Source organism: Apostichopus japonicus, chromosome 11 (assembly GCF_037975245.1).
Source record: "Apostichopus japonicus isolate 1M-3 chromosome 11, ASM3797524v1, whole genome shotgun sequence".
Taxonomy (NCBI): Eukaryota; Metazoa; Echinodermata; class Holothuroidea; order Aspidochirotida; family Stichopodidae; genus Apostichopus; species Apostichopus japonicus.
Genome location: NC_092571.1, coordinates 26,416,990 through 26,433,708, shown reverse-complemented (window position 1 = coordinate 26,433,708; position 16,719 = coordinate 26,416,990). Strand labels below are relative to the sequence as shown.

General features: G+C 38.5%; 1 protein-coding gene and 1 long non-coding RNA gene across 4 annotated transcripts in view; both read right to left on the bottom strand.

The window, feature by feature from the left end:
- LOC139976424 (uncharacterized) overlaps positions 1-16,719 on the bottom strand; it is a 289,428-nt gene that overhangs the window by 211,119 nt on the left and 61,590 nt on the right. The window lies entirely within an intron of this gene.
- Positions 9,789-14,337, bottom strand: LOC139975953 (uncharacterized). Its single transcript, XR_011795964.1, has 3 exons — positions 14,210-14,337; positions 13,599-13,898; positions 9,789-11,658 (listed from the first exon to the last, which is right to left on the bottom strand). It is a non-coding gene; the product is annotated as an uncharacterized lncRNA (long non-coding RNA).

Below are 16,719 nucleotides of genomic sequence, written 5' to 3'. Positions count from 1 at the left end.
TACGGGAGGGGGGGGGGGGTTGAGCGATCACCGACATCTCACATAAAGGTCGTCATAAATTTTTTTTTTTTTTTTTTTGCTAATCTTTTTTTTTTTTGGTGACGGCCAATAGGGGGGGGGGCGCGCGCCTGTTGCGCCCCCCCCCTGGATACTCCCCTGACTAGGAACGCACGCAAAATAAAACAGAATGAAAAAAAACGTACACCAACGATGAAGGATCATAGGACGAGCTACCTTGTAGCACTCAACTCTTATAGTACTTCTTGAATGTGTATTCTATACAACAACTAAGTTCATAGCTACCATTTCTTGTGCAGCTATGCATATAATGCAATATAGATAAGTGTTTTCAATTTAAAAAATGATATTTTGAGTATTTTCTTCCAAACATTCCAACTGCAGCTGGAACACACGAAGCTTTATATTAAGACTGTACAAAATGTACATAGACACGAGAAGCAGACGACAGTACTCGTTGTTACTTAGCAACACCAGTCTCCTAGCCGTTTTTGCACGTCAACAAGCGCGTATGAGGGGAGTGACCGTCGTATATGAAAAGCCAAAAGGACCACAGGTGGAGTTAGGCTACCCTAAACAGAAGGTGCTACTACCCTAAGCAGGCGTTAGTACCCTAAACAGAAGGTGCTACTACCCTCAACAAGAGGTGCTACTACCCTGAGCATGAGGTGCTACTACCCTAAGCAGGAGGTGCTCCTACTACTAAGTGACGGTGCTACTGTAAAAAAGGTGCCGCTACTATGCTAAACAGGCGACGTTACTACTATTTCAGGTAGCGATTCTACTGTAAATTAGTGGCGATACTATCCTAAACGGAAGGTGCTGCTACTGTAAGTTGTAGTCGTTACAACTCTTAACAGGGGTTGATAATACTTTGTAACTACCACATGTTTCTAAAACAAACCACAGTGAAGAATACTACTATCAAACTCTTCTGGTTATTCCTTTGGAAATAGGTCCTCTCGCCATTTGGCCGAATTAAAGAGATACGTGAACTAAATGTTTTACAACTTTTCCGCAATGATATAGCGCTCTACCAATTTCTTAAGGGAAATTTCTATAGTTTTGCCAAAATGTAGTACATTGTTCATTAATCTGCCTTACGGCCATGAGTCTATAAGGTTTATTTTCTCAGCAACCAACTTGCTGGTGGCTTTCTGCTGAGGTCAGTCAATTAACCACCTGTCTGATCAGATCTAATCCGGAGAATAGCCATATACCGTAGTGTGGTCGTTGTTGTTATCATTTTAGCACAATTGTATCGTTGGTGCAAGTTGTAGGAGAAGGATGGTACTCTTTACGATACAGTCCAGTGTTGTGCTTTTTCCTACTTTGTGTACTGAGCAACACCAAATAATTCGAAATAATTTCATATGACAGTTGAAAAGTATTCTGCCAAAAGTGAACGTGAAGCAAACAGGTGTGATTTTAATATACACTGTAAAAGAAAAAACATCATTTAGAGGAGACACGCATATACTCAACCCTCAATAAGGACTAATTATAACGACAACTATGAACAACTTTTCCAAACAGCTAAAGCAAATCTATTTTGGGAGATATCACAGGTTTAACGTTTTTGTTTCACACACTGGCTGAAAACTTGTCTAATGATCGAGTCTAACATGACATACACCATACAGCCACATGTGCTCGAATTGTTTTTGTTTCTCTTTATTTATCACGATGTTTATTTTCTGTAATGGAGATGGGTTTGCTATGCAAATCTAACACATTGAACTTCTTAACATAGCCTGGCTTTGTTTTCGGTGTCAACATTGTTAACATTCTACCTTGAAAATATGAAAGAGAAAATGAACTTGTTACCGCGCAATAAAATCCAATTAGTGTAATGTGCATTTCAACATGTTTCTATTCCATATTCCAAGAACACAAGCAGATGGCGAAACTATAGATGTAGTTGTGATATCACCCTTACCAGGGAAAATTAGGCGTAAGAAGGGGGAAACAAAGAGTCAGTTTCACTTTTTGGGATCGACTTCTGGGGATGCGACATCTCTCCTCCTCCACCCACCCCCCCCCCTCTAAAATATACACCCCTGTCGGTTCTTTTAATGATACACGGTCGAAAAATAACACTATTTAACCTCTTTCGTCTGTCTCTCTTTGCAGGGTTACGTATTCACACGATGAGAAAAAATAAAACTAATATGCGATAATCATAAAAATACCCTAAAAAAAATTATATACATATCATGCTGTTAATACAGCTTCCCAGTCGATATCACTTTCACTTATAATTGTTCTATGAAGCACGCAATCTGTGAAACGATTTTCACATAGCCTACAAGTATGGTTATACCGTACTCTCTAACTTAAGCAGGTAAAATCTGGTATGAAGAATACTGCATCTATTTTCACTTAACATATAAATGTAAGCGAGAAATTTCCTCGTTTCTTTGTTTCTCGTGATATCATTTCGACTTCCATACAGAAAATTGTTTTCATTAAACTATTCTCAAATATGTTACGCGACTGAAAATTAAACTTTGTTTGAAACACTGTACCTCTTTAAGGCTACAAAAGGAACAACCCGAATGTTTTAATGGCATTATTCATCACTGCGATTTGTTTGGAGACCGTGAATATAGTTGCAGAGTATTATCGACCCCTGTTTAAGGTTTAGGGTAGTAGCTACTCCAACTTGGACTAGTAGCACCTTCCGTAAGTTTAGTATCGCCTATCATTCATAGTAGCATGCCCACCTGAAGTTGTATTAACGTCGTCTATTTTAGAGTTCCTTTATAGAGAAACTATAAAGGAACTTTAATCTATATAGAGTAGAGGCGCCACCTTTTTCAGAAGCATCGTCGCCACTTAGGAGTAGTAGCACTTCCTGTCTAGGGCATAGTAGCACCTCCTAGCTGTTTAGGGCATAGTATCACCTGTGTTATGGTAGTAGCACCTCTGTTGTGGGTATAGTAGCACTTTCTGTTTAGGGTAGTGCCACCTCCTGTTTAAGGTAGTAGCACCTCTTGTTGAGGGTAGTAGCAATTTCTGTTTATCAGAGCCGTATATAGAGAGAGTTTGGCCAACTGACGATTTGTGACGTCACACGCAGGCGCGGCGGAACGGAAAAATTATTGGGGGGGGGGGGCTAATGTGTGGAGACTATCTAAGCGGAGCGCCACCATAGGTTGGCGCGGAGCGTACAAGAAAATTTTGGGTTTTTTCAAACCCCCAGATGGCCGGAAACGGCACTTTCCGAGTGTTTTATGCTGCGAATACCCAGCCCTAAAATATGGGTCTCAAGCCTGCAATTTCTCAGATTGCACGTAAAAGTCTGTACAAACATTGTAATTTGTATATTCGATGGTTTTTTAAGAGAGTAGCTATTACTCGTAGTGTACTCGCAAAGATGTTTTTGAGTGTAGTAATGGCAGTGGCGGAGCTAGAGTATTGGTCAGGGAGGGCAAGAATGGTCTGTAGGGGCGCTTTCGACACTATCTAAGCGGAGCGCCACCACAGGTTGGCGCGGAGCGTACGGAAAATTTTTGAGTAAAGATACTCCCTAGATTGCAGGAAATGACCCTTTCCGGGGCCTTGCTAATTTGCAGATAAACGGAGAATAAATAGGTGTCGTCGCCATTTTGTCGGAAAATTAAACCAACAGAATATGACAAATGTCAATAGGTATATGAGAGCGCAATAAAATAGTCAAAAATCGCGAATAAGTAAAAAGTAGTGAAAAGCTGAAAAGGGCGCCAGCAGTCCATTTGAGTCCGTCAGGGGGGGGGGCATCCCCCCTGACTGTATATATGGACGCTCCGCCACTAAGTAAGGGGATGTTGGAGAACTGGCTGAAATGAGGCAAGTCATTGGCCTAAGACGAAGTTGTGTTACGCTTACCGGTACTCACACTCACTGCTTCCACTTTTCACTGCTTCCCAACCGCGTGAAGACGCGGTTGGGGTGACAATGTGGTCTATAGCCAGGGGACGGGCCGAGGGTCCCCCAGCAATTACTAAAATTATTACAGAGTATTAAAATTATTATAGAGTATAAGTGTGCATCGGACAGATCGACAAGTATGCATTGAAAAATGGGCAGATGCACGTTTCGGAGCCTTGGTAAATATTGGGGGGGCTTATCATGCATTTGCCCCCTCAACTTTTTTATTGGGGGGCTGAGCCCCCCCCCCCCAAGCCCCCCCCCCCCCGGTTCCGCCGCCACTGGTCACACGCAAACCATGGGCATCAAAATAGGTCCAGTTGTCGTTACCAGTTGCGCGAAACACGAAAAACACCACACACAATATATAGCAGCTTTGCACACTGTGCTCGTTGCGAACAAACGAAGCGACTCAGAATGTCAGATTTTGACAGGCATACGAGGAACAAAATGGATATCAGGTAATGAATTAGAGTATGCGTTAGTTAATGACATTTACGTTTATCTTCACACCTGAAATGCATAGAAAACTAGCTGAAAACCTGTCATTACACTTGTTTTATTTTACGCCTCACACTACTAGTCCTACTTTAGTCATACAAACGAAAAGCACGCATCACAGTCCTGGCTAGGCTAGATTACAGACGCACAACTATAGCATCAGGCCTACATTAATAGATCCTTCAATTAAATAAAGTAGGCCTACACATAAAATGACAATTTATGCTTCACTGATCTTTTCAGGTTTGCCAAAAGTAGTTGTACCAGAGGTCATTGTATTAAACTCCAGAAGTTACATAGTAGGATTAATATTCGGCATAACTTTTTCTCTAAAGTCTAATACAACTTATACAAGGGTTGTGAATGGATGGAATGGTTTGCCTGAGAAGGTTGAATTGCAAGTAGTGTGAATGGGTTTAAGAATACTTTGGATGAGTACATTAAGCATTGTAATTGGGTATGACATTTGATGTCCTCGGTTTTATTCCTCTCATATAGCCTTAGGGTCCTTAATGGGGACTTGAATGTCTCTCCTGGTCTTTTTTTCTACTAAACTAAACTATAAGAATCGTTTCAGCCTGTCCTATTTCAAACATATGATTGGCAGGTTTCCACGTTACATAGCTTATCAAAATGGAGCTGTTCTGTAAAGCAAGAAAATCACACATATGCATGCATACAAACACACTCATATAACAATTTCTGAATATCTTTTCAGCTGCCCAAAGGTACTGGAATGCAAGCTCTGTTGGGTGAATTAAAAAACCCTCATTGTACTCTTTTATTATGGTCGGCGTAGCTGGAACCAGCAATGATGGTGATGTGGATTTGACAGTACCTAGACAAGAATTCAATAGCTGCTTTGTGTTGAAGTGGGTTCAACTTGCTCAAGGCCATGACAGGATGACAACTAGACATCAGGATGAATTATCTGTTGCAGAGCTCTATAAACCAGGCAGTTGTTAAAACATCCATTGGGTGACCCTCACAGTCTACCAGGCACTGCATCGCAGAAGCAAAATGAAGTGTGTGTGATACCTTCATCTTATGAGAGTGGAATGGTATAAGTGTGGCCTCTGTCAGTTTGGCTTCAAGTCTTTGTTTTCTTGAAAGCTGAGAAGATCTTTCAGTGGTTTCAAACTGACCTCTGTACTTGACAATTCATGTGTATTTGCCAGCTCAGGAGGAAGCCAGATTTTAATTACATTAACCAATGCTGACTTTTTTTTGGACATGTAGTACATCTGCAAGGAGGTAAAGGAAGCAGTTGGAGTTGCATGGATGTGGAATCTTGTTGATAGTCTGGCAGTCTTATCCACAGATTATCCCAAAGCTTCTCCACATTGCCACATTCAGAACTTATTACATTGATAAACTTGAAAATTGCAGGAATCAAACCAAGCACCCATCAAGGGAATTTGTTTGTATAATTATTGAAAGCTGTGACCTTCTGATGTGACAGACTAATGTGAAACAAAGGGCAGTAGATTACCTTGTAAATGAACCTTGTTATTGTTTGATTGTATCTAATGTTTGCAAAATTTTAAGTTGCATGCTACCAATTGAAACATAATTCTTTCTCTATTAATGGGATATAAATACTTCTCCTTAAAGGGTGTGAAGACTCCCGCACAAAGCAACGTCTCATGCCGGTTATCTGACCTAGTTTTGAATGCGGTGTAACAGAAGTGTTAGACACCACCATTGATCCCAGAAAATACACACACAGCTTGCTACCATCTGTAAATAGACATTAGTGTACAGTCAATACAAACATCACGGTCAATACCCACAATACAGTGCACATAGCAGCGTGGACATCTCAGGTCTAGATAAAAGATAACAAGGTATCAGGTTTCATTACTGTCTGCATTTTGTAGCGACACAAAAAAACTTCACTTGCAAGCAACGGAAAGTAAACTTTTTCAGAGCGTGGCATGCGGTTTAGGGCGAGTCTTCAATACCTTTAAATATACTGCATCGGTTGTTGTCACTTGATCATTTGCTTGTGTGTGAGCTAAACAGCTTAAATAATATGTAAAAAAATAATACAAAGTTTCAAATTGCCAGATATTTACTTGCTCAAAATCATTATCCAATCATGATTTGTTGTTATCCTTGAGTCCATTATTCAGATGATGAGGCAGATTCCCTTCAACTCTCCATGATGAAGGTAAAACCTTATATCTTAACCAACTGCCATTGAGTGTCCATTTGAAAGTTTCAAACACACAAGTGCATTGATTAAAACAAAGACTTTATTGCTGTGGTTGCAGGAACTGGATTTCAGTCTAGTAGTCACTCACCAGGTTCGTCTTTATCACAGTCTGCTAACTGTGGCTTTTTATGTTAGGAGTTTTTCTTCAGAGCACATGTCACCTTTGATTTGTAAAAAAAGTCCTGAAATTCAGGGAGTTAAAATTTACTGTCTAAAGATAATTTAAAAAGATTTTTTCTAACTTCATCAATGTGGGTGTCAGTTAAGGGAATAAGGAGTTACTGATGCAATGACTTTCTGGCATAAGTGCATTTATAATGTGTTAAAACTTGAAAGGTGTATCATACTGCATCCCCCCCCCCCCCCTCTTAATTTGCACTCCGTTGGAATGCACAGACAGTTTTGCATATTAATGAAATACCAGTTAACACTAAATTTTCAAGTCTTCCTTTAAAACAGTCAAACGAAACCGTGCATTACCTAAGCTAGACCTACGCAATAGTTTAAACATTTCTTTATCAACATGTGGTGACAGGGCTCTTAAGATAATTCAGTGACCAAGACAAGAGTGTAGGGTAGTCTTTGCAATAAGCATGACTAAGGCTAGGCTACCAGTACCATAATTAGCCTTGGCCTAGTGGTCTTTGAAATGTAGCCTAGGCCCCTGCTACTTTGATAAATGATAGTTGACTGCATCCAAATTAAACCAAGGCCTAGGCTATACTTTTGAAGAAGAAAAAATTAGGCTGAATTCATGTTAGCCTAAAAAGGCTATGCCAATGCTGACAATTAACACAAACCAAGATCATTTAACCATTTGGGCACTTGTTTATGGCATACTAAAAGGGTCTATATAATTAGGCCTGTGTGTGTACACAACCTACAAGTTGCCAATGAGTATAGACCTAGCCTAACTAGTTTAGGCCTAGGCTACTTTGTTTTCCTTAGGCCTAGTTTAACTGGGCCTTATAGTTATACTGTGCCATATTATGTAATGTGCTATAACAGTTGTATTAATAGCAAGAATGGTCCAGGTCTAACCAAGCCCAGGCTTAACTTATGCTTCGGGCTTAACTTAGGATTAGGGCTTTACGTTATGCCTAGCCCACCCTTTTACATTAAACTAAAAGTTATACTTTTTTAGGCTAGGCATAGCCTAGGCATACAATAACTAGGAATTAGGATAACTATATGTGCGACTGAAACTGCCATGCCTATGATTAGGAGAGCTGGCATAATGAAATCGAATTTGTGGATCGTAAAACAAGAGAGAATAGCCATGCATGTAATTACAGAAACCAGTCTGAACGTAAAATTCTCGCATTGCTTGTACATTACTCGTATTACACTAGGGCCTATGGCTAGTATGGGCCTAGGCTACACAGACTTTTTTTTCATTAGATCTCCATCTTGTTCTTTCTACTTCCAAAAAATTCCTCTTCTTTTATGGTCAATCGGAAAATCAAACAACAATATCCATGTTCTGACCGATTGCAGCATCCCCAGCACCATTTCTTTCATAATTTCGTACTTTTTTCGTGTACACAAACGATAGTCTATACACTGTGAGTATGCGTGTCGCCTGCTATAAAGTTTTCAAGTGGACCTATTTTACCACCCTGTGTGGGCGTTTTCCCTCTCGACCAATCCAAATCGGTTACATGGTTGGCCAAACTCTCTCTATATACGGCTCTGCTGTTTATAGGGTTACAACGCCACCTATTGTCCTGTTGACGTTCCATAGCCGTACCCAATCTATGATACTCTGCAGCAGTAGATGTTCGAATAGTAGCCAGGGTCCTTGCCTTGATCAAGCCTTCTGTGTGTAAAGTAAATCTCAGCAACGCTATCATCGAACATACAAAAAAAATTGTTAAATTTACCGTAAATTCCCGTTATTTGACGCTCTTTTGGCTAAAACTCTTATCCATTCGAACTGACAAATGGATGAATAATATGCTAGTAACACGTGCGAGCACGTCACATGACCCTTCAAAGTTGGTACGTATTTCTAATGTGGAAAGAGCCTCCAAGAACATATACAATTCGATGAGAACAGATAAGGAACCGTTGTTGCAGAAGGATAACAGATTGATTTAATGCCTGGAAAGTAGTGTTTCTAACAAGAGAGAGACAAGGAGATTGATACTAGTGACTGCTGAGTTGTCTAAAATTTCCCGGTCAGTAATTATGTAATTTTATATTTAAAAAACGAGTTTCTCATGACATCCCTTACCTGCCACTTGCTGGGTTGTATTGAATACAACTGGGGAGTGATTCTTGGTTACATGACATACAATGTACTGTGGCGTCTGACGTACTATAGCCTGGATATGTTATGTTTGTATAGGGATAACCACCAGCTGTGGGCTGGATCACTCAGTTTGTAGAGCACTGGGTTTGTAATCCAGATGTAGCTGGTTCGAATCCCGCACTTACAAAAATTCGATGCTCTTTTTCGCACTGTCTAAATTTCGCAGTCAGTGTCCTATATGACCGATATTTGATCGGTGTTGAAAATATTTCTTTTAAATCTAACAAACCAGAAAGTCTGTGAGCCCGAGAGAGGATAACTGTTCATTATGTCTCTGATTTTAGTCACAAAACTGGATTATTCAAGTTATGAGCTTACCTTGCAAAAATCGAGTGAAATAAAGTGCCCACTCTGACAGATTTGAATTAGCACTCAGTTGACACCCTAGAGCGTGTCCACTGTAGAATATGAACCACACAGTTGCATTTGGATTCCTGACAGGTTTCAGAATTGTACGGATTCTGATTGCTGTGAAATGTTAGCATTATGTTAAAGAACCTATATACTACTTCAACAAACGGAATATTCTGTACCAAAGGTCTGAATAATTATCTTATACTTCACACAATGGAAGAATAACGTACCCTATCAGTTAGTTTTATTGTTAACAACACTAACCGAGGCCGGCATACATTGATATAGTTATAGCTAGAGATTACGATAGTAATCATCCACATTAATCAGTGAAATAAGCAATGGATAGGAGACACCATGATAGAAAGGAAGATACAGTTCAGCTTGTATCCCAGTTACGAGAGGGAACAAGATAGGTTCATAATTACGATTCTTAACTAGAATGTCGTCTTTAAAAGGATTTACACGGTAACATTTGTTAGGAATGCTAGAGCAAACCTGAACACCAGATATGTTTCTTTAATGATTGCTTGGTGTAAACAAGACTGTTATTCCAATATTGTATCTGTAAAATATCACTAACAACTCAATTAGTGTTTTATAGTTGATCTTTTGGGAAAACAACGAAAGTAATTACCAGAGTCTGTGTTTAATAGTAACAATTAACGTCAAATGTTTATCGAAGAACTGAATAACAACCAATGTAAAGCTATTGTTGCAAAGAGTAGATATTACACATAGAAACCGAAACGTTTATGATTTCACAGGAAACTCGTGCAGAACTCCGGACACAAGAATATCTTTCGATAGCCCTATTTTGAGGTACCGCCTCTGAGAGTTTACAAATCACTTTCTTTTTCCGAAAGAGAAACTAATTGGTCATCGAAGCACTGCGTCATGTACGCCTATTGATTAATTCATCGACACAAACAGTTTAAATTCTATAGAAGAGTTCTGTATAGCTCATACAGTGAAAAGGGGAGAAATTGCCATGCAAGCCCAGTAAAAGTACAGGACAAGAGAAATGAACTAATTAAAATATGAACAATTTCATGAGTCTCCAGAATTACATAAATATGATTAAGTACAAGTTAGACCAGATGCTCTGTAATACGGAAAAATACAAGTACCAACAAGAAACGAAAACTTATGCGGTTTCCTGTTGTAATCCCTTCTCCTGTTTAAATTGACATGACAATATTAAGTATTGAGAATAAATTGAAATATTTGGTATAATAAAGATATTTTCGAATTCGTACACGTCATATAAATAATCTAGGTAAAGAAAGATATATATTTAAGTCCGTTCAGTTTCCGGGTTAACCCTAATCTAACAAGGCCCATGTCATTATCAAAGGGAAATTATTTACAAATTTAAATTACTCAAACTCCAGCTTAAGTCACTTTTGACAACAGGAACCTACCCATTGTTGGAAAGGTATTGAAATGAGGTTTCCAAAATTATTACTATTTTATATAATTGAACTAGTACGTATGCAAATATGAAAATGAGGTTATTCTAGATACACTGTGCTTTGCTTTGCCAATTTGAAATGATTTTGATGAGATCTTCTGGACTTTTGATAGCTGGATGAGTTCAAGACATGTTATTTATAAGTAAAATATAATTTGATGTTAGAATGTGAGGGATGTGACTGATTTTGTAAAATTTTCATTCGAGAATAAGTTAGAATTTTACAGGCTACCATATGGGTTTATATCAACGTGATGGTCTCCATGCTGGTCAAGGGCTCTTCTGGAGTGATAAATAGAGACTGTTGTGCATCCATATCATATTTGACACCTCAGTTGTTGCTGTAACTGGAACAATGGTCTAATAAAGGCTAACTAGTATGCGCACTAATTAAAACTTGTACAAGCAATACAAAAACAATGAGAAACAAATTGCTTTGACTTAAAATTTCTTATTAAAACTTTAAAAACCAGTTCATTCCCCTTCCCTCAAACATATCTACTACCAGGTTGCCAACCTCCCTCCTAATACCCCCCCCCCCCCGCCTGTAGTTTCCAGCTTACCTACTTGGTATTTGCAAGCTCTGTAATATAAACTCATATAGATGTACATTACAACAGCATATACACACGAAATAGATTTATAGTCACTTAGTCCCTCCATAAATTGTGACAGTGAAATATACAATTTCCAACCAGTTCTAACACTACTTGAAGTCCCCCCTCCCTCGATTCTTCCCTGTGGTGGTGGTGGGGGCCCTACTGGTACCGGGACCTTCGATGGTCGTTGTTCATCAGCAGTGACAATATCTGCTTCGGGGTGAGGTGGAGGAATGGGCAGGTCTTCCTCTTCTTCTACAGTGATATTCTGCATCCATAAATAAAGGGGAGAAAAGGTAAGCTACAACACATTTAATATACAAGGTAAATATTTTTTCCAATGAATTTATCGTAAAGGGGAGGCATTTCTGAATCATCTTGGTCCCAATTTCGTTGAGTGTGTGTGGTCTGTATGTTGATTGAGATATAATTTAAACGGTGTGTTACTTCGGTGTCAAAATCTTTCTGGTAACGCTGATTCGGTTTTAATTCCGTTACTAAGTAATATTCTTAGATATGTTAAAAAATAATTTTTGCTTAGTGTTGACTACATAGAAACTTTACCATATGCACTTGCCACTCGAAATTCATATTAAATATGTTTCCCTTGTAATTGGTAATTTCCTTTCGTAATTTGACACAATAAATAAATATATATATATATATATATATATATATATATATGTATGTATATATATATGTATATATTGATATACGTATATATGTTTATATTGATATACATATATATGTTTATATTGATATACATATATATATATATATATATATATATTTATATATATATATATATATATATAGATAGATATATATATATATATATATATATATATATATATATATATATATAAATATATATATATATATATATAAATATCAATTAACTGGTGTCGACTTGACATCTTAACTACGCAAACTGCATTCGATTGCACTACAAACATTAACTCCCTGCCGAATATTACCCAATATATACCCAATAAAATATCAACACAATTACTAATGCACATGTTTTTAACTTATACACATATAAGTTATTACCACAGTGCCGACAGTAATATTATTAATCGTTTCATTTAAGACATCGGCAATGCTTGGTCATGTTGTCTTTGAGGGAGCCGTTTAGATAATTTTGGTAACCAAATTGTATGGAATAACTCGGCAATTAGAATTTACAATAACATTATATATTACAGGACTTGGCATACTATGGCACACTATGGGTACTCTTCGTGAAGGATTTATTCTACTGTCAACAACGAATTGCTTAATTTCTTAACTTTTCGAATTAGATGTAATTTAGGTGGTTCACTTTTTACCCTTTATTTTAATCTGTTGCCCTCTTACTGAAAACGTTGGTAAACGTGCATAATGTTCCCCTTGAAGATGACACTAATTTGTATCACATGTTATCCGGTATTCTGCGTATGTAGCATACCTTTTATAAGAAGGTGGTAAAAAATGTCTAAGCCAAACTGACCGCTTGTCTTAAATTTGAAACCTCTTTTCAGTTTAATGAGGATCAAGAGAATGGTTCTTAGTCCTTTTTCAGTCATTAAGGGAAAATAAAATAACACTTTTTCAGAAGATTTCTCATTAAATGAATATTAATTATAATTCCACGTGCACCTTTTGTTAGCAGGATGAAGAAACTATTGATCATTTGTTTTTGGATTGTAAAATAGAAGTAAGTCATTTATTTTAGATATCGAACAACCAGTGCTTTGTCAACAATTTATTTTTCAAAAGCAATATATTTATTTCGGGTACAAATTATGCCCAAAGCACCCCTTCAACTTTCTGATTTTTTACCTAAACCGTTATCTTTTGAAAAAGAAAGTTGAAGAAGAAATTCCTATGTTGAGGGAATTTTTATTTAGCTTTATATTTCGGTATTTAGATTTAAATTTAGGCTTCAAGTTGAAGAATATTTACAAAAGTTTAAATTTCATGCACCCATTTCCTATACTACTATTACATAATGCATTTAAACAATTCTTTTTCTAGTTTTTTAATATCATTTCCTATTATGTAATTCAGCGTCTAAGTTGGCTTAAGCTTAATCGATAACGTTCCTAGGGTATATAGCTAAACGATAACATACGTAATACGCCATCAATTCGAGAAATTAAACTAAATTTTCTGTGACACTGAAAAATATTTTTTAAAACTTATTTCCAATTTAAAAAACATTACCTGTTATTGTTACACTGTATATGTCGACTGTTTGTCCATGTTGCACACAGGTATAAAGACCAGCGTCATTCTCATCAACATTGTTCAGTTGGAGAGTGTAGTTCTCTGTCAAAACCGCGAATTTGGAAGTATCGGAATCGCTGCGTCGAGATCCAATAAACACTATAGTCTTATTGATAAACCATAATACTTGAGACGAGTCCGTAACATTACAGTTTAAGGAAACTGATCCTCCGACACTAACTGAAACAGTTTTCTCCATATTTTTCTTGTCACTGCACAGATCATTACTCGTCGTCGCTGAAAATAATTCCAGAATAATTCTTATTTAGACACCTTAATATAATTCAGGTTGATTAAGTTTGCTGGTTCTCCTGGATGTAACGTTATGTACCGTAGTAGATTAACTGATAGATATTAAATTTATTCCCCTGGCGGATAAAGCCACAATTTCTACTTTATGTGTTATTTTAAAACAATAAGTATACATTATCTTAAATACACTGTAAAGAACCAAAAGTATTTTTTTTATATTTTTTATATTGCTCGGGACGAGTTCTAAGTGAACTTCAAGAATCACGGAGAATATATTTCATTTAATGTACACTTACTTTGAGCGATATACATCCACAGCACCAGAAAACACTGAATGGTCGTCAATGACATTCTCTTAAGCTTTTCTTCACAAAATTCCACGAAAGAATACGATTGGAAAAAAAGCTTCTTACTTTAACAACAGCACAAAAGAGTGTATTGTAGTTATATATCTGCGCTATATTTTATACAGGAAAGTGTAAGTGGCGCCCTTTGGCATTTGTAATGAAAAACAGTCTATTTTTTTATGGAGAACAAAGTTCATTTGGGGTCACTTCTGGTCAAACTGTGAAAACCTTGTAAACACGATATCTCATGAAGATGGGAAGCTTGGACCAATCTCATATTTAGTATGTAGTTGTGACACGTTAAGAACAAGACGCCTATTGGTTTTGTAGAGGTCAACGGTCATTTGGAGTAACTAGAGGTCAAATTGCGGAAACCCAGTGACTTATAATCTACCGTATCTCCAACCGACTAGCATACTAGAAAACATGTGCGTTACGCCTCATAACAATAGGAGAGGTTGTTGGCAACTGGAAATTTACTCACGGGCATCCGTCGAATCCGACTTCAAAGGTCGTAAACAATTTGCCTATAGCTATACTGTGGCGCTCACTGCATACGTCGTTGCATTACAAATGTGTGTTGTTTGTACATACGACGTTGCTATTGGAATGAACGATACCGATGTGAACCATTAGGTTTATGCCTACGTTATGTCTTTGCTTCCGGTTTGTAAGTTTTCCGTCGTATTTCGCAATCGTTAAGATTCAATGCCATTATAAACTTCAGGTTTGGACGTAGTTACGTTGGGGAAATGACTCCAAATTTGAGCAACTAAAACATTTTTGGTACTGTACTAAAGTAAAAATCCATGCTGCCACTTTAATCTGTCTAAGTGTGGGTTACACTAATTGGCCTTGCATGTGACTCTCACATGCCCAGGACCTACTGCCTCAAGTAATATTAACTATTGAATATTCATGATATCATTGACATTGACATTTGAGCAGTTATGTGGTTTTAGTTGTTTAGATTATGTAATTAAGTATGGAACTTTTTAATTTATTAACATTCACATTTATTGCTACATTAAGGCATATTACATTGTGAAAAGAAAGGTTTTATGGTAATATCCTTACGCCGAGTGAGTGTATGTAACTCCCTGCCCTGCACCCATGTGGACACTTCACTCTCTGCTGTTGTCCAGGCAAAATGCCAGTTTCAGCTGTGCGAAAGTTATATGGTTTGAGCCTTTCGTGAAGATTTGATGTGTGTAAAGCTGGTGCTACCTGAATCCAGGTCGTGTGGTATATTGTGCGACGTGACTCAGACCTAGACCCAGACAAGGACAGGAGACAGAAGCAAGAACAGCCTCAGATTCAGTAAGAATAAGTTGATAGTATATTATTTTTTATTGTATATAATTATTGTTACAATTGTAAACCAGTCATGTCACAGGAGAATGTCAGTGGTGAGGAGGATTTCCCCGGAGCCCAACTATCACAGACAGACCTAGCAACGATGGCTCAATTCTTCAAAAAGGCCATGAGATTTCAAGGTATCCCACAATGTCGCCGGTCAAAATTCACAGGACCCCCCCCCCCCACCGAGCTGGCGAGCTGTCATTGCTGGAGTGGCTGGAGGAGTTCAAGACAATTGTGTCCCTCTTCAAGCCTACCCAAGAGGAGAAGGCAAGGCAATTGGTTGAACATCTGGGTGGTTCAGCTAGAGAGGAAGTGAAGTGTATGGGTGAAATGGAATGGAAAGGTTTTGACAAGATTGTTGCAGCCTTAAAGATGTATTCCAAGATGTAAATGGCTGCTCCAACAGAAAAAGACGACAGCGCTCTCCGCCACCTGAGAGATGGAGCACTGTGCTTGCAGTTTGTGCAGGGAGCCAGAGATACGTGGGTAGGACGGGAACTCCGGAGGATTGACATGGCGACGGTTGAGAGCTTCGCCGTGATGCGGCAGGAAGCCCTTACCCCTTTTCAGGAGACTGAACAGTCACAGTCATCTGCTCGAACGACCAGGGCAAGGGTGGCTCAGGTGGAATCGCCGAAGGACACAAAGCCCGACCAGATGTTCCTGATAGCCGACCTCTGTAGAAGAGTCTAGTCGATGCCGTGGAGCGTCTTAGCGGGGAACTTGCCACGAGGCATTTCAAGCTACCCAGCCCCAGAAGACCCCCTCTGTCAGAGAGTGTTTGCTATAAGTGTTATAATAAAGGACATATAGCAGGTTGACACCAGACCAGGATCCAACCGGTGGGCTTCTCGACCTGGGGCCTGGCATTCTCAGCAGCAGTCGCAGGCACCAGCAGGTGCACCTTCAGTTTCACGGCCAGGAAATTTCTAGGCTATTCTATTAGAGGCGAGGTGGTAGAGGTGGAAGAATCGCCTGCAGAAATGAAAATTGGAGCTGTTAGTGGGATCACGGATGATCAGAATGATAATATTATGGCATCCCGTATTTCGCCTAGTCCCACAATGATGGCGACGATTGGAGGATTTGGTCTTGGT